The sequence below is a fragment of the Megascapheus bottae genome, unplaced genomic scaffold (genome assembly GCF_031878675.1).
Source record: "Megascapheus bottae isolate mThoBot1 unplaced genomic scaffold, mThoBot2.hap1 HAP1_SCAFFOLD_91, whole genome shotgun sequence".
Taxonomy (NCBI): Eukaryota; Metazoa; Chordata; class Mammalia; order Rodentia; family Geomyidae; genus Megascapheus; species Megascapheus bottae.
The window spans coordinates 535,539-560,961 of NW_028327688.1; the positions used below are offsets into that span (position 1 = coordinate 535,539).

Consider the following 25,423-nt stretch of genomic DNA (forward strand, 5'->3'; position numbering starts at 1 on the left):
GAGGGAGGGAGGGAGGAAAGGAAAGGAAAGGAAAAACGTTATCCAACAAGTATATAAAGAAATACTAACCATCACTGATAATCAACAAAATGCAAATCAAACCAGAGTTATTTCACTTTACCTCATTAGAATGGACACCACAATATAAACATATATATAATTCAAATTAACAATTTATATATAATCTACTTTATGTAAAAGTATATATTGTGAATAATTTTATTGTTGGGGAGGGAAAATGGGAGCAAAACATAAGAGAAAAAATAGTGTTTGAGAAGAAGTGTACTCACTAACTTACGTATGTAACTGTAACCCCTTTGTACATCACCCTGACAATAAAATTAAGTTTACAAGAAGAATCATAAAAACCATGGAATCGCTACAAAAAAATTAGCACTAGTTTAGAGATTAAAAAAATAATTATATATATATATATGTTATATATAGTGATAAGGATAGAGTGAGAAGTGGATCCTTATGTACAGTTGGTGGGAATGTAAATTAATGTCAGCTTTATGGAGAACAGTATGGAGGTTTCTCAAAAAGCTCAAAATAGAACAATCATCTGACCCAGCAATCCTACTTGTGGTACCACTCTTACAAGGTCAAGTGTATAATGCTTAGGCATGGTTTCTGGCATGCCTTCAAAGAGACTGACTGCTCTTTGGAAAATACTATTTTCTCTTCACTGATCTCCCAGACTAGTGAGCAGCTCACTTGCTCCCAGGAACATTTTCTTGTTTATCTACCAGGAAAAGGCTTCTAGAAGGGGGTTGGTAACCTCCAGCCAGGAAACTTCAGTCAGCCAACAACAATGGGAAGCCAGGCCTTCTAACCCATAAGTGATCATTTTCAGAGTAAAATAGAAAAGGCAGGAATACTAACTCGTTTTGTCTTCTGTCTCCCTTTATAGAGGGGCTGAACTCTTTCAGGCCACAATCGTGAAAGCAAGAATTGAGGAAGAGAAAAAGTCTATGGATCAGCTGAAGAGACAGTAAGGACGTCTTGATTCTCTCTCATTCTTCACTTTTCCATTATGTACAACTATCAGCTGAGTCTCAGGTTTTTCAAATCCATGAAAAATCTACTTGTGTCAATGTTCCATATACTCACTCCTCTGTCAGAGAAAATCACTGATACCTGCTAGGCTGTAAAGGAACAGAAATATGGCTCGCTCCAAGATGGAAAAGTGAACACCTTGAAAAAGACCTGTTACAGTTGTTTAACTTAAGATCCCTGAACAGGCCATTTAAAGTCTCATAAATTAGGTCTCATAGTTCTACTTTTCTGAATTAAAAACAAAAAAAAGATTAACTAGCTAATGAATGAATCAGGGTCTTCCCCAGTGCCAAGCACTGCAGTGTTCATTGCAGCTGTGAATTGAGAAAGTGAAGTGGGGTCAGCTTTGGAATCATCTGTTGAAATCATAACCAATGGGCAACCTGATATTGGCCCATTTAAGAGTCCATGCTAACTAGAGAAGTTTCTAGAAGTGAGACTCATCTTTCCCTGAATTTGATGCAAACACTCTTCCCACTGTACCCTTCTGAACAGCTCAAAGGATAGATAGTCTGACCCTTTCAGGAGAGTCAAGAATTCTGTTGAAAAGAATGTTCTCCGGATAAAATTTTCAATAATGAATGGAACTTCTAAAGAGTGGTACCACTTATTTGTTTGGGGGCAGGTCTGAAAGTTGGTGGCTACAGAAGTGGATGGCCAAGAAAATGGAAGTGCTCAATAATCAGCTCAGCAGGAATGTTCTTTTAGTTTACAAGAATAGCTCCATATCATGCTGAACTCATATCTCACTTTCCTTCTCATAACCAAAGATATATCCTTGTATAAATTAAATCATTCCATAGCATGATTTTTTCACAAAGGTGCAAGTAATGCGCCAAAAAATAATGCGAATGCATTATGGTGCAACAGTTGTTATAACAAATTTCAACCCACATTTAGATGGTGTTTCTCACTTCTCATAATAGAAGTAATGCATCCTGATGAATTTTTCCACTTGTTGTTTAAAAATTCAAAACTTGAGAAATAAATAACTTGTCCTTCCTGATATGGTATGTTCACACTGGCTGTGATACAAAGGGTGAATACACAGGCCAGGCCAGGAGCGTGGCCTAGTGGTAGAGTGCTTACATGAAGCCCAGGGTTCCCTTTCTCAGTACCACATACACAGAAAAAGCTAGAAGTAGTGCTGCTGCTCAAGCGGCACAGCACTAGCCTTGAGAAAGCTCAAGAATAGTGCTCAGGCCCTGAGTTCAGACCCCAGGACTGGCCAAAAAAATTCTATGCTAAACCTTAACCTTTATGGGTCATCCTGAGTCTAGCATCTGTGAAGCATGAAGTAGCCACATGAATTACATGTAATATATATAATGTATATACTATGTATTGTATATGTGTAATATGTAGGTAGTTAATATGTAATATATATTATATAATACTATACAGTATATAGTATCTATTGTATACTATATATTATATAATATACAATATATGGTTATATGCATTACACACAACACACATTGCTTATTAATAATGAATCTCATCACAATTCTTGAAGTTGACTACATTGTTTGTGATTTTATTTATTTATTTATGTCCATTGGCCCTAAAATACCTGCATGTGTTCCCAGCACTACTAATTTCGCTTTATTTTATAGAATGGATCGCATCAAGGCCAGGCAACAGAAGTACAAAAAGGGTAAGGAGAGGATGCTGAGCTTAACCCAGGAGTCAGGGGAAGGCCAGGACATCCAAAAACTCTCTTAAGAAGATGATGAAAGTACGTGGAGATATTTTCTTCCTGTTCAATTACCTTGATGTGGTCAAGAAGCATGATATTGAGGCACTTTTCTTTTTGCCAATTTTACCAATGTATTTTATTTTTAACTTTGCAAGTTTTACTTTCCCACTGTGGATGGGGTCTTTCTATTTGTTTCATTTCTCTGTCATGAATGAATAATATTACAAGTAGCCTTAGCTTTATCTTATAAGAGACATGCTGCTAAAGAAGTTGGCATGGTTTTGCGAAATGTGTTTATTGAGGGGAGCTATTCCAGGTAGGCTGCCATTGGTTTCTATAAATTTTATGTAAATTAAATATGCATGCATATTCTATGTGGCACCTGAGTATTGATAACTAAAGTATCAATTATTACCTGTTCCAGTGAGAGCTGTCATGAAGTATATATTTATAGCAATATAATCTATTACATCTAATTAGATATTTAGTCTATTCAGCTCAAGCTTTAAGATTTATGAGTTTTTTAATCTTATCAAAACTTGCATGTTTATCTGTTTGAAGGGAATCAAACAATAATGCATGATATATTTCCAATATATAGCATCTGTTCATCACCTTGTTTCAACCATGCCTTAAAATAATCACCATGAACTTTCTGGCCATTACAATGTATGCATTTTAATAAATTATTTTACTGAACCATTTGCCAGTAAAATAATTTGTGAAAATACACATACACTTTTCAGCCTTAGTATATATAGTTCTTTTCCTGACCTCTGATGTACTTTCGCAACTGACCTAGATTTGACAATTGAGTTATTAAAACGTGGTTTCAAATTTTGTTTGCTCACTTTATAAGAATTAATGTTTGGACATATTTTATTTTAGGAGAAGCAGACAAACAGAAAGCCAAGGGCAAAAAAAAGCAGTGGTGGCGGCCTTGGGTTGACCATGCTTCCAGTAGGTTTCTCAATACTCTTCCAATCTCACTGACTCTACCCTTATATCCTTGACCAGAATTCAGGCTCTCCCCATGACCTGTGTGTCCTATGCATGGTTTAACCCTTGTGACTTGACAGGGAATTAAGAGTGTAGGAAAATTGCAGCATCGATGGGTCTATAGGCTCTATAGATCTATTCTTCTAGAGATAATATACGAATAGATAAGAAAATAATAACCACCTAATACAGTTGGCTGAAGAAAGCTCAACATTTAGGCTTACAGACTCTTGAATGCAATTTATAGGCTCGGAAAGCAAAGAAATGATTATAATGCTCTCTAATTTGGAGGTCCAGAGTTCTTCTGGTATCTGTTTAATAACTAAGAATGAGTTTGCAGCCAAGTGCCACTTACCCATGCCTGTAATCCTAGCAAGTCAGAAGGCTGAAATCTGAGGATCATGGTTCAAAGCCAGCCTGGGCAGGAACGTCCATGAGATTCTTAGCTCCAATAAACTTCCTCCACAAAAAAAATCTGGAAGTAGAGCTCTCGCTCAAGTAATCAAATGCTAACATTGAGCAATAGAAGCTTATGGACAGTTTACAGGCCCTGGGCTCAAGACCAGAGCATACGTGCGCGCGCGCACACACACACACACACACACACACACACACACACACACACACAATCATCATCACAATGAGTTTGTGCTCCACTAGTACTGATTGAAAACTTATCACTACATTCAAAGAGTCTGTAACCCTTTCTTTAAGAAACTAGACATATGGGGACAAAAACATGAGAAGGGGTATCAATGCGTGAGAAGTAATGCACCTACTATCAGGTGAATATAACTATAACCCCTCTAAACATTACAATAAAAATTAAGAATTTTAAGTAAAAATTCTCATGTATTAAAAGCCTTTATTAAATTCTGAGATTAGAAATCCAGTAAAAAAAAAACTGGATATAGATGTCATGAGTCTTCTGTTCCCTCATTCCAAAAGCTTATATTTTTATTGGTATTCTATGTTTTGGCAGTATACTAAGTATAGAGTTGAGGGATGACTCGCAATGAAAGCATTTACCTTCTCACTTCACCTCCTGTCCAGTCTCAAAATGGCTATAAAACTGCACCACACAGCCAGCATGTGGCACAGCCTCACAACCACCTGCCACTCAGAATTGATCAATTCACAACAAAAAACAGAAAATCATAACCAGATAGCCACATAGAATATAGTGAATTTCCTTTCTGATTGTAAAAATGAACTATGAACTACAGAGTTCACTGGGTATATTCGTTCTGCTTAGCATAGAAATCGGCACTGTTGGCCAGGGCTTTGTAATGGAATGACCCAAATTAATGTAAACCCTCCTTAACTATATTAGAATATTGAATAATCATTATTTTAAAAATTATTTGCCATGTCTTCAGTCTTTTTTTTATCATATGCCACATCTCTGTAATTGTGGCTAGCTAGTCTCATCAGACAAGGAAGGTCACCAAAGCGCATGACCTCATGCAGCGGTGGGAAAGACCCTATTAGTAGAAAATCAAATCAGTGCTAATGTTTCCCTTACCTAATTTTGGTATCACCTAGATCTGGTTTGGACCTCTCTTCTCCCAGTAGTCATTTTCCACAATCAGCAAGTAGGATAATGAAAAAAATATTTGAAATATGGCTTAGTGTATCTAGATAGAATAAAATTTAATCCTCAATATTGAATTTTAACATTATGATGAAAAGTGAGTTCTAAAGAGTTTTATTTAATTTTCTGCCCAGGTCAAAAGACTAACAAGTTGAAAACAAGTGTAATTTTTCCATTTACTGTTTATTGGCACAATAGTCAGCTACCATTATGGTAACAGACTGAGAGAACTGCCTGTTCCTGTCAAGTCACAAGTAAACTGTGCTTACTTTTCTGTTTTTAAAATACCTCTGCTAGTTAGTGAGACCTATCCATTTCAAAACCATGTCCTATTGAACGCTTGTCTTTTCAGCTGAGGTAAATCACTTTGGTTGTCCCTCCTTTTTGCATCTAAACATTGTATTTTCAAAGAAATTGGATATGGTCTTTGGTAATCACCTTACAAGTTGATAATAGTTTAAAGAATTTCCTGTGAAGGTTATTAATGTTAGATTTTATGACTCATTTCACCCTCATTATATCAAATTCATGAAGACTGGTATTAAAACTAAATGTGCCTTGTTACAGTACTTGATGGTGCAATAATGCAGAAATGTGTGTAATTCATGGTTTGGAATCATTCTGAGCTGTGCTGTTAAATTTTCTCTGCAAACTACATTTTCTTTTACAAGCTTGAGAAGAACACAAGAAAGAAAAACATATTCTACTTTTTATGGTCTTTAATGGGTTCCAGAACTCACCTTTAGATCTGGAAGAATTTTTTTAAAGCCCTTATTCTGATCTGTTGAATGGCAGGGTTGGGCTTTCAAACTAAGGACTATTATGGTTGCAATATTAATATAAGTCTGTCAGTGGTGTTACCATGTTGCCATGGTCAGTAGTGAAGATTTTAGCATGGTTTGCAGGTACCTAAGCCTCTAGTTCCATACCTTTGTACACACATGGGATTGCATTATTGCTATTCAATGATACCTTCCATACCCATATCAATTCTGTACTACTTAAATTAATGACAAGCCTTGTTTTATCGTTAATCATGTGAAATAAAGGGCAAAGTTTCTCAGGATGCAAGTGGTGAGATTTAAAAATTAATGCCCCACTAAAGGAGTCAGTGATGACATTTCCATCCATGCAATACACGTCTGTGTGTGTGTGTGTGTGTGTGTGTGTGTGTGTGTGTGTGTGTGTGTGTGTGTGTGTGTGTTCCTGGGTGAGCAGCTGGCCCTCCATATGAACTAACAAACCTGGAGGAGCTTTCCATTTACTACCAGCAGATGTAACATGAGAAAGCATTCTCTTTATTTTTAAGCTTTGTTATAATGATATTTTATAAAAGTCATGAGACCTTTAAAAGAACATTTCCTTTTTGTCTTAGTGTGCTAATAGCACTTGGTTGTATGACAAATTGTTTATATTTTTAATGGTAAAAGCCAGTACTTGAGGTGAAAATCACTTGAGCTCATGGATATGCATAAAGGCTACAGAAGAAGGTATGATTGAATACACTTAGCTATGGATTGATTTCGATGTCTATAATGAGGGTAAAATGTTCCATCCTATGATAATCTGTGTTTCTCCTGAATGACCATGTGACAGTAGTCCATGTCACTCTCCTGTGAGTCTCTTGGCTTACATGAAGGCATTACTTTCATGGCCTTCTTCTATGTCAAATGTAATGCTACAACTTTGATTTGTTCTTGCTTATTCTTACCTTATGTTATATTGCATTTATTTCCTCAGGCCTGGACCCAGTACTCTGGGCCTGGTTTGTTCTTCAGAATCACAATAACAAATTACAGTGTTTCTGTTCAAGGATATAAGGCCCAATTCATTCACTCTGTATCTTCATGAAATGGAGGCTTCTGAGTCATCTGAAATCATGGGCAAAATCATTGGACTTTTGACCATGTGTAGTGACAGCCAAGCAACTAATTTTAAACAAGCCAAGGTTTTCCATTACCTTATGAGACATAAGGCCAAAAGATTACTTCAACTATCACATTTTCTCACCTAAAAGATGGATGCCTCAGCTTTGGAAACCCAAATATGATTTGAAAATATGAATGTTTTCCTGTAGTGGTGGTACAGTTCTTGTAGCATAAGAAATGTACATACTGGGAATCCTTTCTCTAGTAAACATAATCCCTAGCAAACTGATTGTGATTGGGGTTTTTGAATCTTTAAATCTCTGGACAATCCCCACTCTCTCTGCTCCCAACTCGACACAGGCACCATTTTCTTGTAGGGAAAGCATGAGGCTAGGCAGAGACAGTGCACACTGTGCTTTAAAGCTTACGGTCAGTAGAATTCTTTCTTGAATTCCCTTAGGCTCCAGGGTATGGCTTGTTGACCAGGATCCTGACAGAGCTAATTCTCTGTGGACCATTTCTGCCATCCCTGTTGGTCCCCTAGCTATAGGTAGAGCAGCTGACACGGTGGTAGTATTTCTGTTGTTGTCATTGTTTCCATTTTCATTTTAAATGTTACCTAGTCATTTTCTCCTCGTGGTGGTGTTGTTGTCGTTGATGTTGTTGTTGTTTTAACTCTCTCAAGCGTCTTGTCATATATGTTGTCTTACATGTGATGTGGAGAAGCCAGGTCTACAAAGTGTAAAGTGAAGTAGAAGGTTGGTGGCACTGATCTGGGTCCTGAGTCAACCCAGTTGGCTTACCTATAACAGATGTCTGGTCTTCCATTCACTCTGGCCTGGTCTAAATGATCCAAATCATGGAATTATGAAATAATCATTATCAATTAGTTTCCCATCTCGGTAACAAAACTGGTTGTTGCTCAGTTCAGTGGATTCAGCCAGGTAGAACTTCCAACCAAGGGGGGAAAAAACCCAGAGTGGATAATTCCATTCTTCTTATTAGGCCCAAACAAAGCCACATACTCTATGTACTCAGTCAGATCCATACCAGGCAGCCCTAACCTGGACAGGCTCTTGTCATCTCCTGTACCTTCCTCCCATCTAATGTCTCTTACTGTGGTCCTTGTTTTGTTTTGGGTGACCATTTGCACATCTTGAAGGGGCATTTCATTAATAAGCCCCCATTGTCTCCTGTCCCTTCCAAGAAATAAGTAAATATTTTGTTTCACATAGTGGTCAGGAGTGGAGATTATTATTTGTTTGAGACGGATAGTGAAGAAGAAGAAGAGGAAGAATTAAAGAAGGAAGATGAGGAGCCTCCAAGGAAGTCAGCGTTCCAGGTAATGGTGGGGTCGGGGAAGTGATGACCTTGGATAGCTGGAACTCCTTTAATGGTTACATCTGATGTATGTACAAGTCCCGCCTCTCGGATGATGCAGATTGACATCTGAGATTGTTGATTTCTAATTAAACTGCAGCATTTGCAAGTGTTCAGGCAAGTCTTCATTCCCTGTCATCAAAACATGTTCCTACACAGTAAAATATGTTCCCCAGGTGCCCTTTGTTTTGTTGTTGTTGCAAGAGTAGGTGAAGAGATATCCTTGGCCTTGCTTTTAATTCTTTGAATTGACTTCCCAATTCAATATGGGAAGGAGCTGATTATGAAATTCAGTTTCACTTATAGTGCTGAAGATTTGAGAATGTATTGAGGCAATATTTCAGTGCACTTCTGAGCTTTGCAGCAGAACTCAGCTCTTGTTGATCAGCTAAACAGAGTTACGGAGCCTTAGTCCTTGCTTACTGAAGACCAGGCTCCTCAACAGAGATCACGTGGGAGATGAAAACTTGTGATATATTTCTCTTTCCAGTGGGCCACGCACCAGAACAGTTCATTCCCATTTCTTAAGAGTACGGGACACCTAGAATCCAATTCACCAAGCCACGGGGTGGTTAAAATCAATATCAGCTTGCTGGCCGGGCCTTTGTAAATAGACAGCTTGCACCCATATGCCTTCCCCACGACGATGGAGAACTAGATGCTTCCTGGAAACTCCTTGACCCGACACCGCCTCCCTGGCTCTACTCTTCCCTGTGTGTTTCTTGGTGTATGTTTCATGTTTGTGTGCATGTATGCAGCTGCCCTGCCAAATACTACTGACCCAACATGTTTATTTTTCTTGTATTGAGTTTTGTTGTAAGCGCTTCTCAGCAAACAGCAAAGAAACGAATCTGGATCATCTTCATTCTGTATGGATCACATACCATGACTGACTTCATTTCTTATTCCTAATTGACAAGTGGAACACATTTTATTCTAGTTTCTAGGGCTGGCACATTTGGATATCATTGCTCTTAATTATTAGAGACAAACTCATAAGACAGCATATATTAAATTGTTAGTGTTTGGGGTTTTGTTTTCTACTAATTACTCTTGCTTTGTCCTTCTTTGTAGAGAGCTATTGGGAAGTTTGCCTCAGCCATTTTAGCCTTGCCAAAGTCTGTCATAAAACTTCCCAAAACTATTCTTCAATATTTAATCAGAGCTGCAAAGGTATTTCTTATTTTACTGACATGTAGTGTGTAATTCTCTGCTCTGTAGAACTTTAGAAAAACATCCCGGGATCTGCATTTTCTCTGTTCTATAGATCATGCAGTGAAGGAATTCTAAGATTGTGAAATATTAGGAAAGCTTTCCAAAAAGACTTCATAGAAGCCAGATTTCTTATTGGACCTCAAAGACTACTGAAAAAATAGAAAGAAAAAATGCAGATCCAAATCTACTTTCTCTTCTCATAGTTTCGCGTAAGTTACAACTCATTTTTAAAGGGTCACCTCTGATTGCATGCATCAATTCTCATAAGTAAAACATAATAATTTTTCTCAGAAAGCTGGTTAAAAAAAAACATGAGTAACCTAATAAAAGACTCCTTGGTTCCAACTCCTTCCTGGCTTCTGATTGCTCTCCATCTTCCCTAATTGGCACTGACTGTCCAGGTCTTGAGTTCAGTATTTCTTGACTGTAGATTGCTCAGCTAGGAACAGTCTCAATAGCCCTAATATCCATGCACCTTGGAATAAAGTGTTAAAAAAAACTGTTGATTCATCTGATTGATGCACAATAGAAGTTATTCAGCTTCCTGAACTAGTCACTTAATTATTGAAAATAAAAAAATAACATATATAACTCTGCTTCTAATTTTATCAGATACTTATCCTCTGAAAACTCCAAAAGAGTTTCTTCTAAAAACTTTCCATCTTTATGCTCCTGTGTGTTAAGCAAGAGATGAGAGACACAGACCAGTGCACCTCGCATCTTGAAATGGCTGATCTGATTCAGGAGTGGCCACATCCAGCCCTTCCAGATTTAAACCCCAGAGATGGGCCACAATTGAAAAGTCATTGCTTTGGTTCCTGTGGGCCTCCTTTTCCCTCCTGAAACCACTTTTAGGATTCTCTAAGCCACAGTTTAAAATGAGAAGATTCCGCATAACTATCCCCTTTCTTAGTACAATCATCTAAAGAATGATGATTTTGATAAAGAAGGTGCTGATCACATTTGTATTAAAAGACAAACTAGGAAATATCACCAATTTCTGTAAAGACTAAAGTTTTAAAGAATAAATGTAAAGACTAAAGTTTTAAAGAATAAATGTAAAGACTAAAGTTTTAAAGAATAAATGTAAAGACTAAAGTTTTAAAGAATAAATGTATTTTTGCTTCATCATTTTTCAGTGAAAATGAATACTTCCCCCCCAAGAAAATGGATAAGATTTAAGATGAAATCATTTAGGATAAAAATTTAAACTAGAAGCCAGACACTGTGCCTCATGTCTGTAATCTTAGCTACTCAGGAGGCTGAGATCTGAGGATCAAAGTTCAAAGCCAGCCTGGGCACAAAAGGACCTGAGAATCATCTCCAATTAACCTCCAAGTGGGGCAGGCTCAAGTGTAGGGTGGTAGCCTTGAGCTGAAGAGCTCAGGGGCAGTGCCCAGGCCGAGTGCAAGCCCTATGACCCACCAAAAAATAATTTAAATTAGAGCCAAGAGTGTGACCTAGCAGTAGAGTGCTAGCCTAGCATGGGTTTGATTCCTTGAAACTATTACACAGAAAAGGTTGGAATGGTCCTGTGATTCAAGTGGTAGAGTGCTTGCCTTGAGAATGCTCTAGGACAGTGCCTAGGCCCTGAGTTCATGCCCCAGGACTGGCAAAAAATTAAACTGAAATCAGGGGCACACATAGTAGTTGCTTTCACATATTCATGAATCTTGAAGCTCTCAGGTAGCGTTGTGAGAACCTGGCTCCCCCTGGCACCATCTGACTCCCCGTAAAACCTCTTGATGTCCTTCATCCCCACTCTAGCTCTCCAGATGAACTTGTCAGGTTGGGTAAGACCTAGACTTGCCAGGTAATAATTAGGAAGTTCAGTAAATGTCACTCAACTAAAGATTGGAACCCTTCCCTGCCTCTGTTTATCAGTCTTTGAAAATAGTCAGACAACAGCAAAACCTAACCTTCAAAAGCTCCTGGAACTGTAACATAGTTGCTTTTCAAATTGCTAACCTGAAGAAAGGTTTCCTAGAAATAAGGTATTAACTGCTCCCTCTAGATCACTTCTTCTGCATTCTCTAAATCTAAATATTCACCTCAGGGAGACCATATCGGAAGGTTTCAGGCCCTCAGAAATCAAATGTCAAGATGTTAACCGGACTTTCCCTGTAACTCTATCCTTAAACCATCCTCCCTGGAATTCCCCTCTCCCTCACAGTTACTGGCTCTTCTTCAGAGCAAAAGATTTCCTCCAACTTGTGTGTCTAATGTGTTCACAAATCCTAATTACGTTCTTGTTTTCTATTTCGAGGATTTGAAAACATTACAATGGCCTTGGTTTAAAGGAAATATCACCAGATGTTCTTAAGCCTGCAATTTTTTGATAGCCAGGCTGTTTTATTTAAAAAAAAACCATTTAGGAAAATTATCTGCTGATGAACTTACATACAAGACAAAGGGTCCAGAAAGTAAAACCGTGACAAAAGGGGAAACAACAGAAAATAACAATAAACTTCCAAATAGAATAATAAAAAAAAAACTCTTGTTTCAATTCTTGAGGAGGTAAAGGGGAACTACAAACCTGGTAGTACAAAAAAGTGAACTAATTCAGCAGTGACACTAGAAACTATGTTGGAAATGAAATCTACAGTTTGTAGGGGAAGGGGAAAGAAGGAAAAACTGGGAGAGACTGAGGGAGGGGAAGCAACTGTTCAAAAAGAAATGGACTCATTACCCCACTTACGTAACTGTAAGCCCTCTGCTCATCCCTTTACAATAATTTTTTTAAATGACATGTAGAAACAAACTTTTTCAGTTTTTATTTCTAAAAATAAGAGTTGTAATAATGATCTAAAGAGTTAGTCAATAATGTAACAGAAATGAGTTTTCAGTTTAACCAAAGTTACTTCATTCTGAAACTGCTCTGGATTAAAAAAAAACTTATTTTCCTATCTATCTCCTAGAAATATACGCTTCTAAAGAGATAAGTAAAACCTGCAAATGTTTTATGTATAATCATTCACATCCTTTCAACACAACTGTTACTGTGCTGAAACAAGTTTGCGTTTTAAAAGTCTTAAACCTGAGAGATATCCTTGATAGAATTCCCAACTAACATGTTCAGTAAACTTCTGCCATAACTTCCTTTCTATATTCCTTCACATCACAGTTTATCTTTTCATTTCCATACATTTTTCACATGAAGTAGAATAATTTTTTGCTTCCTGGCTTGATTATCCAGAAATACTATTTGGGTAATTTGAGTAGCCTTCCCATACAATTTAGATTTCTACTAGTGAGAAATTTCTAATTCCCTTATGACCTCTTTACTTCTGTCTATGGAAAAAGTTCAGTCTGTCTTCTACTGATATCACAATGCCAGTTGTTGGCTTTCCTGTGTTTTTCAAAGGTTTCAACCATGTTACTAGCATAGGACAAAATGATAGTGTCTAAGTCATAAGAACCTGAGAATATTTCTTCAATCTCATCATTATAATGGAAAAGCCAGCTTCCCTGAGACCCAAGTGTTTGAAATGCATGCTGCATGCGTGCTTGGCTTGTTTGTGTGTCCTGTTTTCTTTTGTTTCTTCTGCATGCCTTGGTGGGTGGGCTGTACAGAACACCCTCTTTCCTGACTACTTGTCCTAAGATATTGATGCAACTGTCTTCTGCTCTTGATTGCAACCCAAGCACCACAGTTTTCTTTCCGTACTGTCCTGGAATAACTAACTAATGGCAATGCCACAATATTTCTCCTCCCAAGAGACTAATCAATCCACAAAACTCATTTTCAACTTGCTGGTAATAGCTATTACTCACCAAGGAGAGTATCGAATGTGAAGACCTTTATTCTCAAAGTAAAGAAGATGTTGGTTTTTGAATGGAAAAACTAATAAGCTGAGTGAGACATTCTGTTTATTTCATGTTGTGTAGTGCAAAGAGAATATCCATAATTGAGCAAAATAAGTGGCAAGGTATCTGGGAGACCTAACGGTTTGTATATACTAAAAGTTTATGTCAGGATCATTTGTGACACCAAACAAAATACATTCCCGTGGTATCTGTTTTCATATATATCTCATGATTAAAAAAATAATAACATAACAGCCACGATCAGCTCAACATATACAGGTGGGAGAGGGATGTTTAGTTTACACTGGGAGAAAAAGTAGTATTTCTTAAAGCTAGGAAGTATGGTGTAGGTCTTCTTTCATTTCAGATTAGTAGAAGGTCAGAACATAATTGAAATTTCTTCTCTCAGTTTGTTTATCAAGCCTGGATCACAGATCCTAAAACAGCACTGCGGCAGAGGCGGAAAGAGAAAAAGAAGTCTGAAAGAGAAGAACTAAAGCGGAGGCTTAAAGGATCTGGGGAGGGTGAGTGCTGAACAGGGCGTGGTTTACAACTAGTATGTCCATTCCTGTGGCCTCAAGGAGAGGGAAAGCACACAAAGAAGAGTCTCATGGCCTGTTCTTTGAGCTCTATAGAGGATGGACAGAGAGCTTTATTGTCCTTAATTTCTCATAGCTGGCCATTAATTTGTGAAATCCTTACTACTCAGGAGCTGAGATCTAAGAATCTAAGAATCATGTCTCAAAGCCAGCCTAAGCAGGCTTTGAATTAAACACACATAGATACACAGAGACAGACGGGGGGAGGAGGGAGGGAGAGGAAGGGAGAGAGGGGAAGGGAGAAAGGGGGAGGGAGGGAGGGAGGGAGAGAGAGAGAGAGAGAGAGAGAGAGAGAGAGAGAGAGAGAGAGAGAGAGAGAGAGAAAGAGAGAGAGAGAGAAAGAAAGAAAGAAATAGACCTGTGTCTCTAGTGTCTCTAGCTTTGAACAAAAAAGCTCAGGGACTACCCAGGTCCTGAGTTCAAGCCCCGGGACCAAAACAAAAACAACAAAATGAAAAACAATAAAATGGGGAGAAAAGATCAAAATTAACCTGAAGAAACTAGAAAGATAAACTTAAGGTTTAGATGACATTAAATTATCAAAAAGAGATACAAGACAATGCCTAACGATTAAGTTAAGGAGTGCTTTTTTGTGAATAGTCAACAAAAAAGACAAAACTTATTCAGTTCCATTCAAAACAGCAAGTAAACAGGTACTACTTGCCTATAATCCTAGCTACTCAGCTGAGATCTGAGGATCTTGGTTTGAAACCAGTAGGACAGAAAAGTCCATGAGAAAAAAAAGTCCATGAAACTCACTAACAAAAATCATCTCCACTTAACTATCAAAAATCCAGAAGGTGTGGCTCAAGTGGCAGAGCACCAGCCTTGAGTTGAAAAATCTAGACGATAGCACCCAGGTTCTGAGTAAGTCCAGTATCAGCATATGTGTTTCTGTGTCTGTGTATGTGTGCATATACACATATACACATGCGCACTTGAGCTGCCATAGCCTCCCAAGATGGGACTCAGTAAAAGCAGAGCCTTAAAATAAGTGTTCCTCTCTAAGAATACTAACATCCCAAATCTGGCTTGCTTCAGACACTCTGAATGTTAGAAATAATAATACATTTGCTGGGGCCGGGAGTTTGGCCTAGTGGTTAAAGTGCTTGCCTAGCATGCACGAAGACCCGGGTTCGATTGCTTGGTACCACATACATAGAAAAAGCTGGAAGTGGTGCTGAGGCTCAAGTGGTAGAGTTCTAGCCTTGAGAAAGTCCAAGGACAGTGCTCAAGCCCCGAGCTCAAGCCCAGGACTGGCAAAAAAAATACATTTGCTTTAAGATGAAATAAAAATAGCCATTAAAAGCTATCTGACCAGGGCCGGGAGTTTGGCCTAGTGGTAGAGTGCTTGTCTAGCATGCACAAAGACCCGGGTTCGATTCCTCGGTGCCACATACATAGAAAAAAAGCCAGAAATGGTGCTGAGGCTCAAGTGGAAGAGCTCTAACCTTGAGAAAATCCAAGGACAGTGCTCAGGCCCTGAGCTCAAGCCCAGGACTGGCAAAAAAAATAAAAAGCTATCTGACCAAAAAGATTAGTCGTCAGGATATGTTAAGAATGCCTACAATCAACAGATGTTGATTTTATTAACCCAGTAAAGGAATACATACAAAATAATTCACAGACCTGTAAATAAAGGTGTTACAAAGGTGATCAGCTTCAATAGTAATACAAGAAACAAACGAAATGTCACGTAGTGACTTTCAGTGTTGTTTATGTTGTTTTGAACATTGTTGCTTACCTACTGGATTTGCAAGAGCCTGAGCATTTCATGTGTCACGGTTCGGGAGTTGATGATATGTGCTCACACGTGGAGAAGTGTTAGGAAGGAGTTTATATGGAAGAACCAAGTGAGCATTATGGAGAATGAATCAGTCCCATTCTCAGATATGTGCCTTGACTTCAGCAAAATTTGTATCTGTGAATCACATATTTAAGACTATCCATTGGGAAAAATCATATCTATCAAATATTATTTGTTAAAAACAGCAATTTGGAAATGTTCTTCATGTGTCTCTAGAAAGAAGAAAAATGTGTATATTGTGTTACCAATGAATTACAGAACACTGTTCAGTAGTTTCTTGACATATTTTTAAGTGAAAAATATCACTCTGGAAATGGCATTTACCTAATGCAATGATTCATGAAACAAACAAACAAAAAAAACCACAGACCATACTTTGCACTTTCATGGGTGCAGAAAACAGTGTCTAAATGCAAGAGAAATATCACAAAGAATTCTGCACTTGTTTTATGGATAACATAACCCTTGTGAGTGAGGGAGCCTTAGCCTCATCTCCTCTAGCTTTATGCTTTACAAAGGGAGTGTGATCATTCATTCCTTATGCAATTAAAAAGTAGTGAAAGAGAAAAGGTGAAAAGTAAAAATTTCTTCAACCCCAAACCCTTCTTTCTTTTAACCTTTCTTCTCCCTGATATCATCTGGCAGCATTCATTTTAAGGTACTTCATTTGTTTGAAAAGATAAAGTTTATGCACACTTGAAAGTGGTACACAAGTGGTAATAAAGCAGGGCACAATCCGCCCCAACCCATGCCTTGGGGCCCGGCCTCTATGCCCACAAATCCTCACTTCCCCACATGCATATACTTTCTTTATTAGTTTTTCAAAAATGAGTTGATACTGCACAAATTACTGAATTTTCACGAACAATACATCAAAACAATGTTCTGACTGTGAAACTATGTCATTTTAATAGTTCAAAAGGCTCCATAATATATACATGCATAATTATTTCCATTATTTCAAAAAGATTGTATCTAGACAATCTTTTTTTGTGAACAAAAAGATTATGTCTAGTTTTTTTATCCACATTGAACGAGTGAGAGTAGATATCCTTTGTTTTGTGTGTATGTGTGTATGTAGCGCACATACATGTTCATGTATGTGCATGCATGTCTGTTAAAAGTATAGCAAAAGTTAAGAACATACACTTCTAACAGAGCACGTTCTCAAACGTGGGAAGTCTACGTATATCCCTACATGTGTTAGGTCAAGAAAAATCCATTTCCTGTACCTCTGTATTCCAAAGACATCACTGCTTTTTAAAAATGTTTGAAAATGGAGTTTTGGGCGAAAAGCCCCAGTTCAGAATTTCCAGTCAAAGTGGACTGGGCCATCTATTACTGTCTCGACACTTGGATTACAGAGAGGAGTTTGATGGTTTACAGAAAAAGAAGGTTGGGGTGGGGAGTTTGGCCTAGTGGTTAAAGTGCTTGCCTAGCATGCACAAAGACCCGGGTTCGATTCCTCTGTACCACACACATAGAAAAAAGCCGGAAGTGGTGCTGAGGCTCAAGTGGTAGAGCTCTAGCCTTGAGAAAGTCCAAGGACAGTGCTCAGTTCCTGAGCTCAAGCCCAGGACTGGCAAAAAAAAAAGAAAAGAAAAAGAAAAAGGAAGGCTAAGGAAGCCAAGTGACACTGAAACTGGCCCTGGGGTATTTGTATGCATGTTAGGGAAGATGGGGCCAGGCATGTGATTAAATGATCCTGGCCAAAGGTGTGCTCAGGTTAATGGTTCGTTTGTTTCCCAGGATGTTGGGTAGTGTCTGGTCACAATAAGAAGGCTTCAGTTGTCTGAGGGACAACTTCTGTTATTGTCCCAAGATGTTTACGAATTGATGGTGTCCTTCCTGAAATCTCAAGGTGATGACCAGAGGAGAGAATTACTAAGAGAAAAATATTAAAAATGGCAGAGAGGGGTAGAGAAGCTTACCAAGATTAACAATAACAGTAGTACCAGCATTTTACTGGTGTAAAAGGAATCGATTTCATCTTCTTTATTAAAGAATTTATTAACATTGATTTTTACATCATATTTCAAATGACATGTTTAACAAACAAGTGTTCAAGAAAGGAATCTCTATAAACAATCACTGGCACTTAGTTTTTTAGAACATAATCAAAATTAGGCTAAGGGTTTGTATATCATAGCGATTTCATCTTTGTTGAACTCACTTGACAGGACCAGTGGAATGGGAAGATCGTGAAGATGAACCAGTCAAGAAGAAATCTGATGGACCAGGTAAGAAAGTAAAGGCAAAGATAAAGAAATTTGAAGCTGATTCTTGGCCAGATGGCAGAGAATGGAAGGCTGCCCTACCTGGAGTAAATCCCCGAGTTTCTGGACTGAAGCAAAATAATCAGCGAGCTCCAGCAACTCATCTCTCTTAAGACTGAGCAGTGATTCTGAGAGCAGAGCTGACCTCTGCACCACTGAGTAAAAATGCTGTCTGTTTATAAAACTTTTCCTGTAAGTACTTATAAAAGGCGTTTCAGAAACAAGTGCTATGCCTCACAGAAAGCAGTAGAATAAAGGCACACACACACACACACACACACACACACACACACACTGGCTATTAACTTTTCTGTTTCCTTTTCTTTGCATAATCTTTTTTAGTTTGCTTTTCTCATTGATCACAATAATCAGATCTATTTATGTGGCACAGTGTGATATTTAGATACATATTTATAAAAGTATGATGACGATATCAGAGCAATTAACACAGCTATAACCTGACAAATTAATCATTTCTTTATGTTGGTAGCATTCACTATTCTCCCTTCTAGCTAACATATACTATAAATGATAGAGTAAATGCAGAAAGAAGAAAGTGAATGTCTGATGAATAGGACTAGGGAGAATCTAAATGCTCCAGAAGCTTCAGAGCAACCCATTCCTTTTGAGAGGAGAACCAAAACCTCGTAAGAGTGACTTGCTCCGGATCCTAAGAAATAGAGATGGGTAGAAGCCTGTTGTGCTCAGCTTTGGTGCAGTCACAACACCACTCTGGTAGTTCTCTGCCAGGGAGGATGGTTTCTCCATGCAGGATGGAAAGAATAAACGCAAAAACAAAATCTGGGCTGGGAGTGTGCCCTATGGGTAGAATGTTTGCCTAGCATGCATGAAGCCCTGGGTTCAATTCCTTGGTACCACATACACAGAAAAATCCAAAAGTGGTGCTGTGGCTCAAGTGGTAGAGCACTAGCCTTGAGCTAAAGAACTCAGGGATAGCACCCAGGGCTCAGAGGTCAAGTTCCACAATTGACCAAACACACACACACACACACACACACACACACACACACACACACACACACAGAAAACAAAAAAAAATCTATGAATGAATATGCTGAGTAGGGCAGAAAACATGTAAATCTCTCCATCTTGAGCTTCAAAACGACTGCACACAGTACTTAACAGACAGGATTGTCCCAAGATTGTCTCCTACTCCTCAGGCAAATACTAAGCTTCCAAAGCCTCCATCTTCTAATTCAGGCATCCTTATTTCCATTACTCCCAGGCTGCATTACCACATAATTGAATGTGCATGTTTGCAGAGCTAGGCATCATATTTTTGACATAAAGCTTTATACAACTTTTTCCAGCATTTCAAATTGCAATCTTGTTTGACAGGCACTTTTCCAAGTTCTATTGCCATAGTAACTTGTTTAACTCCTTTAAAATTGACTGGGTATCAATGGCTCATGCTGGTAATCCTAGCTATTCAGGAGGCTGAGACCTGAGAATCACATTTCAAAGTGAGCCTGGGAACAAAAGTCTATGAGACTCTTATCTCCAATTAACTACCAGAAAACTGGAAGTGGCATTGTGGCTCATAGTGAAAGATCCCCCTCCCCAATGTCAAAGCCTTTTCACATAATTGCAGCTTAGCAGTAGTAATGCCATTTTGCAAGGCTTGAACTAAGAAAGAAAAAGTGTAGTGTAAGCTTAAAATAAAAATAGGGTGTAATTACAGGAACTCTGTGGGACAACATCTGACCCGGGTTCCAGGAACCAACAGGAACAAATGTTTTGTAACATCAGTGGTCAAGAAATGGAGTAACACCGGGTTAACGACAGGCCTGTGGTTGAGTGGAGAAACACCGGGTTAACGACAGGCCTGTGGTTGAGTGGAGAAACACTGGGTTAACGACAGGCCTATGGTTAAGGGATGTGCTAATAAAATTATAATGGACCAATCAGAATCCTGTAACTATGCTGCCTCTGCTTCTGTAAGCCTGCTTCAGCTGTCTATAAAAATATACCCCTCTCCCCAGTCCGGCGCGCAAGCCTTCTAGGAGACTTGTCGCCCGGGCGCCCGACACCTGAATAAACCTCTTGCTGTTGCATCCGACTGTGTGGTCTCGCTGTTCCTTGGGAAGGGTCTCCAACCTGAGAGACCGCTCTACGGAGGGTGGTCTTTCATTGGGGGCTCGTCCAGGATAGGAGACCCCTCACCCAGGGACCACCGACCCACCTCCGGGAGGTAAGCTGGCCAGCGATTTCTCTGTTGTCTGTTTGTAATTTCGTTCTCTGTCATATGTCATATGCGCATGCGCGTCTGTAATTCGCCGTGGCGGTCTGTACCTTGCGGATGTGAGGAGGAGCTGACGGGCTCGGACTCCCAACCGCAGCCCCTGGGAGACGTCCCAGGGGTGAGAGGGGCTTGGAAAAGCCCCCGTCTGTCTGGTGGGGTGCCTGGCACCCCTTCTGAAGTGAGTATCCGCTCACAACCTGTGAGGGAGGAGGATTGGCCACCCTCGGACTCCCGTCTGAATCTATTTACTTTCTGTTTAATGTCTGGGATCAGATATCTGACCCGCCCTATTTTCCCCTTTGGGGCCCTATCTCAGCCTGAGGAATCTGCAGTTCAGTTGCTGGGAGAGGCATCTGGGCCCCCTCCAACAATTGGTTCATTTTCAGTTTTGGAAAAAAGTCGTCTTGTAAAGCTCTTTTGTTTTTTTGTCTTTGTGGTACTTGTATTAATTGTGACGGGACTGGAACTGACTGCTAAAATGGGACAGACTCAGACTGTAATTACCCCCCTAAGTTTGACTTTGCAGCACTGGAAGGAGGTTCAAACGGCCGCCCATAACCTATCGGTGGAAATACGCAAAAATAGGTGGATCACTTATTGCTCCTCCGAATGGCCAACGTTTGGGGTGGGGTGGCCCCCCGAGGGTAGCTTTTACCCCTCGTTAATCCAGCAGGTGAAATCTAAGATCCTGGATCCTGGTCCACATGGACACCCCGACCAGATGGCCTATATCTTCACCTGGGAGTCACTTGCCCTTGATCCCCCCCCTTGGGTCAGGCCGTTCCTTCCCCCCAATATTCCTCTCCAGGCCACTGCACCTCCAACTCCTATTCCCTCTCCAAACACCTCGTCCCTCTACCCAGCTCTCGTTTCCTCCCGGAAGCAGGTTAAAACCACCCCTGTAGTTCTCCCACCCGATGATAATTTGATTAACCTTCTCCAGGAAGACCCTCCGCCGTACCCTCAGAACAGAGGAGCCGAAGCTGAACCAGCTCCTCCGCCAAACCCACCTCTGGCCCCAGTCCCATCTCCGGGGCCACCCCCTGCATCCCCGATGGCCGCTCGCCTCCGAGGGCGGCGCGAGCCACCGGCCGCTGATTCCACCTCACAAGCCTTCCCCCTTAGGATTGGGATGGACGGTAGATGGCAGTATTGGCCTTTTTCGGCTTCAGACCTGTACAACTGGAAAAACAATAACCCTTCCTTTTCAAAGGACCCCTCGCAGCTTACTGCTTTAATTGAGTCTATTCTAGTGACCCATCAGCCCACCTGGGATGATTGCCAGCAGCTCTTACAGACTCTGTTAACCTCGGAAGAGCGCCAGCGGGTTCTGTTAGAAGCCCGGAAAAATGTTAGGGGGGCTGACGGACACCTGACCCAGTTGCCCAATGAAATAGATGCCGCTTTTCCTTTGGAGAGGCCAGCATGGGACCACACCACGGTGGAAGGTAGGAATCACCTGCATCTCTATCGCCAGTTGCTCGTAGCGGGTCTCCAAGGGGCAGCGAAGCGCCCCACAAATTTGGCTCAGGTTAAGCAAGTTATGCAGGGAGCAGATGAGAGCCCTTCCGCCTTCTTGGAGAGATTAAAAGAGGCCTTTAGAATATACACCCCTTTTAATCCTGAAGACCCCGCTGTGGAGACTAACATAGTCATGTCCTTCATTTGGCAAGCGGCTCCTGACATTAGAAAGAAATTAGAGCGCCTTGAAAATTTAAGAGCAAGCACTCTTTCTGACTTATTAAAAGAAGCTGAGAAGATTTTTAATAAGCGTGAAACTCAGGAAGAAAGGGATGAAAGACTAAAAAGAGAAGCAGAAGAAAGAGATGAAAGGTTAAGAAAAGAGGCGGAAGTAAGAGAGGAAACAAGAGATAGGAGGAGGACCAGAGAAATTAGTAAGTTGCTGGCCACCGTAGTGTCTGACAGAAGCAGAAGCCAGGACAGGAATAAGCAAGACAGAAGTAGGGAAAGAGGATGTGGGCCCCGAGTGGGCAAGGACCAATGTGCTTATTGCAGAGAAAGAGGCCACTGGGCCAGGGACTGCCCCAAAAAGAAGGACTTTCAGAAGCCTAAGGCTTCCACTAGCTCCCTACTTAATTTGGAAGATTAGGATTGTCAGGGCCAGGAACCCCCCCCTGAGCCCAGGGTAACTCTTAATGTTGGGGGGCAGCCAGTGACTTTTCTAGTAGACACAGGTGCGCAACATTCAGTCCTCACCCGGAACCCTGGACCGCTCAGTAACCAGACTGTGTGGGTGCAGGGCGCGACCGGAGGAAAAAGCTATCGATGGACCACCGAACGAAGAGTGCAGCTGGCTACTGGTAAAGTGACTCACTCCTTTTTACATGTACCTGATTGTCCTTACCCACTACTAGGTCGGGATCTGCTACAAAAATTAAAAGCTCAGATCTATTTTGAAGAAACAAAGGTCCGGGTAATGGGACCCGAAGGGCAGCCCCTACATGTAATGGCTCTAAATATAGAAGAAGAATATAGATTGTATGAAAAACCTTCAGAGACTTCAGATCTAAAAAGCTGGCTTGAGGAATTTCCTGAATCATGGGCAGAGACAGGGGGTCTAGGATTAGCAGTGCAACAAGCCCCCTTAGTAATTGCCCTCAAATCAACTGCATGTCCAGTCTCCATTAAACAGTACCCTATGTCAAAGGAAGCACAGGAGGGTATAAGACCCCACATTAGACGGCTGATAGATCAAAGGGTTCTAATCCCCTGCCAGTCCCCATGGAACACCCCCCTTCTGCCTGTAAAGAAACCCGGAACTGGGGATTATAGGCCAGTACAAGACTTGAGGGAAGTAAATAGGCGTGTGGAAGACATCCACCCCACAGTGCCTAACCCTTATAATTTGCTGAGTTCTCTGACACCGGCTCATAAATGGTACTCTGTGCTGGATCTGAAAGATGCCTTCTTTTGCCTAAGATTACATCCCAGTAGCCAGTCAATCTTTGCTTTTGAATGGAAAGACCCCGAGCTGGGAATATCAGGGCAATTGACTTGGACTAGACTTCCTCAGGGGTTCAAAAACAGCCCCACCCTTTTTGATGAGGCCCTGCACCGGGACCTAGCTGATTTCCGGATCCAGAACCCATCTCTCACACTGCTTCAATATGTAGATGACCTTCTCTTGGCAGCCCCAACCCGCCAGCAATGCGAGCTGGGAACAAAGAGTTTGCTTCGGGCCTTGGGCTTGCTGGGATATCGGGCCTCAGCTAAAAAGGCACAGATATGCCAAGAACAGGTCACCTATTTAGGCTATCTCATCAAAAATGGACAGAGATGGCTGACAGAAGCCAGAAAAGAGACAGTCCTCAGAATGCCAGTTCCCAACACCCCACGGCAGCTGAGAGAATTCCTGGGGACTGCTGGATTTTGTAGATTATGGATCCCTGGGTTTGCTGAGACAGCGGCCCCACTATATCCTCTTACTAAGCAAGGGGCTAGCTATACCTGGGGAGAGGAACAACAAAAAGCCTTCCAGGAAATTAAAAAGGCCCTCCTGTCAGCTCCAGCTCTCGGGTTGCCAGACTTAACTAAACCTTTTGATCTGTTTGTGGACGAGAAGTCTGGATACGCTAAAGGGGTTCTCACCCAGAAACTTGGGCCCTGGCGACGCCCTGTGGCATACCTGTCAAAGAAGTTGGATCCAGTAGCATCCGGATGGCCACCTTGTCTTCGAATGGTGGCAGCAATTGCAATACTCACCAAGGATGCTGGTAAATTGACTATGGGACAGCCATTAACTCTACTGGCCCCTCACGCCGTAGAGGCAATAATCAGACAGCCCCCTGAACGATGGTTGTCTAATGCCAGAATGACTCATTACCAGGCCATGCTACTGGACACTGATAAAATCCATTTTGGCCCAGTAGTCACCCTTAACCCTGCTACCCTACTTCCGGTATCAGAGGGGATGGAGGAACCTCATGACTGTCTAGAAATCCTTGCAGAAGTGCACGGAACCAGACCAGATCTCACCGATGTTCCACTCCCTGATGCGGACTGTACCTGGTATACGGACGGGAGTAGCTTCCTACAGGACGGACAACGGAAAGCGGGGGCTGCGGTGACTACAGAGAAGGAGGTAATCTGGGCAGAACCCCTCCCACCAGGGACCTCAGCACAACGGGCAGAACTTGTGGCATTGACCCAGGCTCTCCTGATGGCCAAAGGAAAGAAAGTCAACATCTACACAGACAGCAGGTATGCCTTTGCCACTGCTCATATACATGGGGAAATATATCGTAGAAGGGGGCTTTTGACTTCGGAAGGCAAAGAGGTTAAAAATAAAAAGGAAATTCTGGCCCTACTATCAGCCTTATTCCGGCCAGCCAGGCTCAGCATCATGCATTGCCCAGGCCATCAAAAAGGAGACCACCCCGTGGCCATGGGAAATAGACTGGCCGACGAGACAGCACGCTCAGTGGCACTGAAGCCCATGCCTGAAATCACAGCAACTTTAACTTTGCCTATAAAAATACCTAATAGGTCGTCCTTCTGGTATGGGCCAAAGGATCAAGAACTGTTGAAAACCTTGGGAGCCACCCTAAACCAAGAGACGGGAGACTGGCTGAAGGAAGGAAAGACTGTGCTGCCTACCCCAATAGCACACCAGATAATAGATAGAATCCATAAGTTAACTCACCTCAGTCCTAAAAAGCTTAAAGACTTGTTGGATAGAGATGAACAGTTCTTTTATTTTCCCAATAAAAATCAAATACTCCAGAAAGTTGCAGATTCCTGCCAGGTCTGTGCCCAGGTCAACGCGGGAAAACACAGTACCTCCAAAGGGGTTCGAGAAAGAGGACATCGGCCAGGAATTCATTGGGAAATTGACTT

General features: G+C 40.9%; 1 pseudogene; it reads left to right on the forward strand.

The window, feature by feature from the left end:
- LOC150039514 (piezo-type mechanosensitive ion channel component 2-like) overlaps window positions 1-25,423 on the forward strand; it is a 157,201-nt pseudogene that overhangs the window by 98,169 nt on the left and 33,609 nt on the right.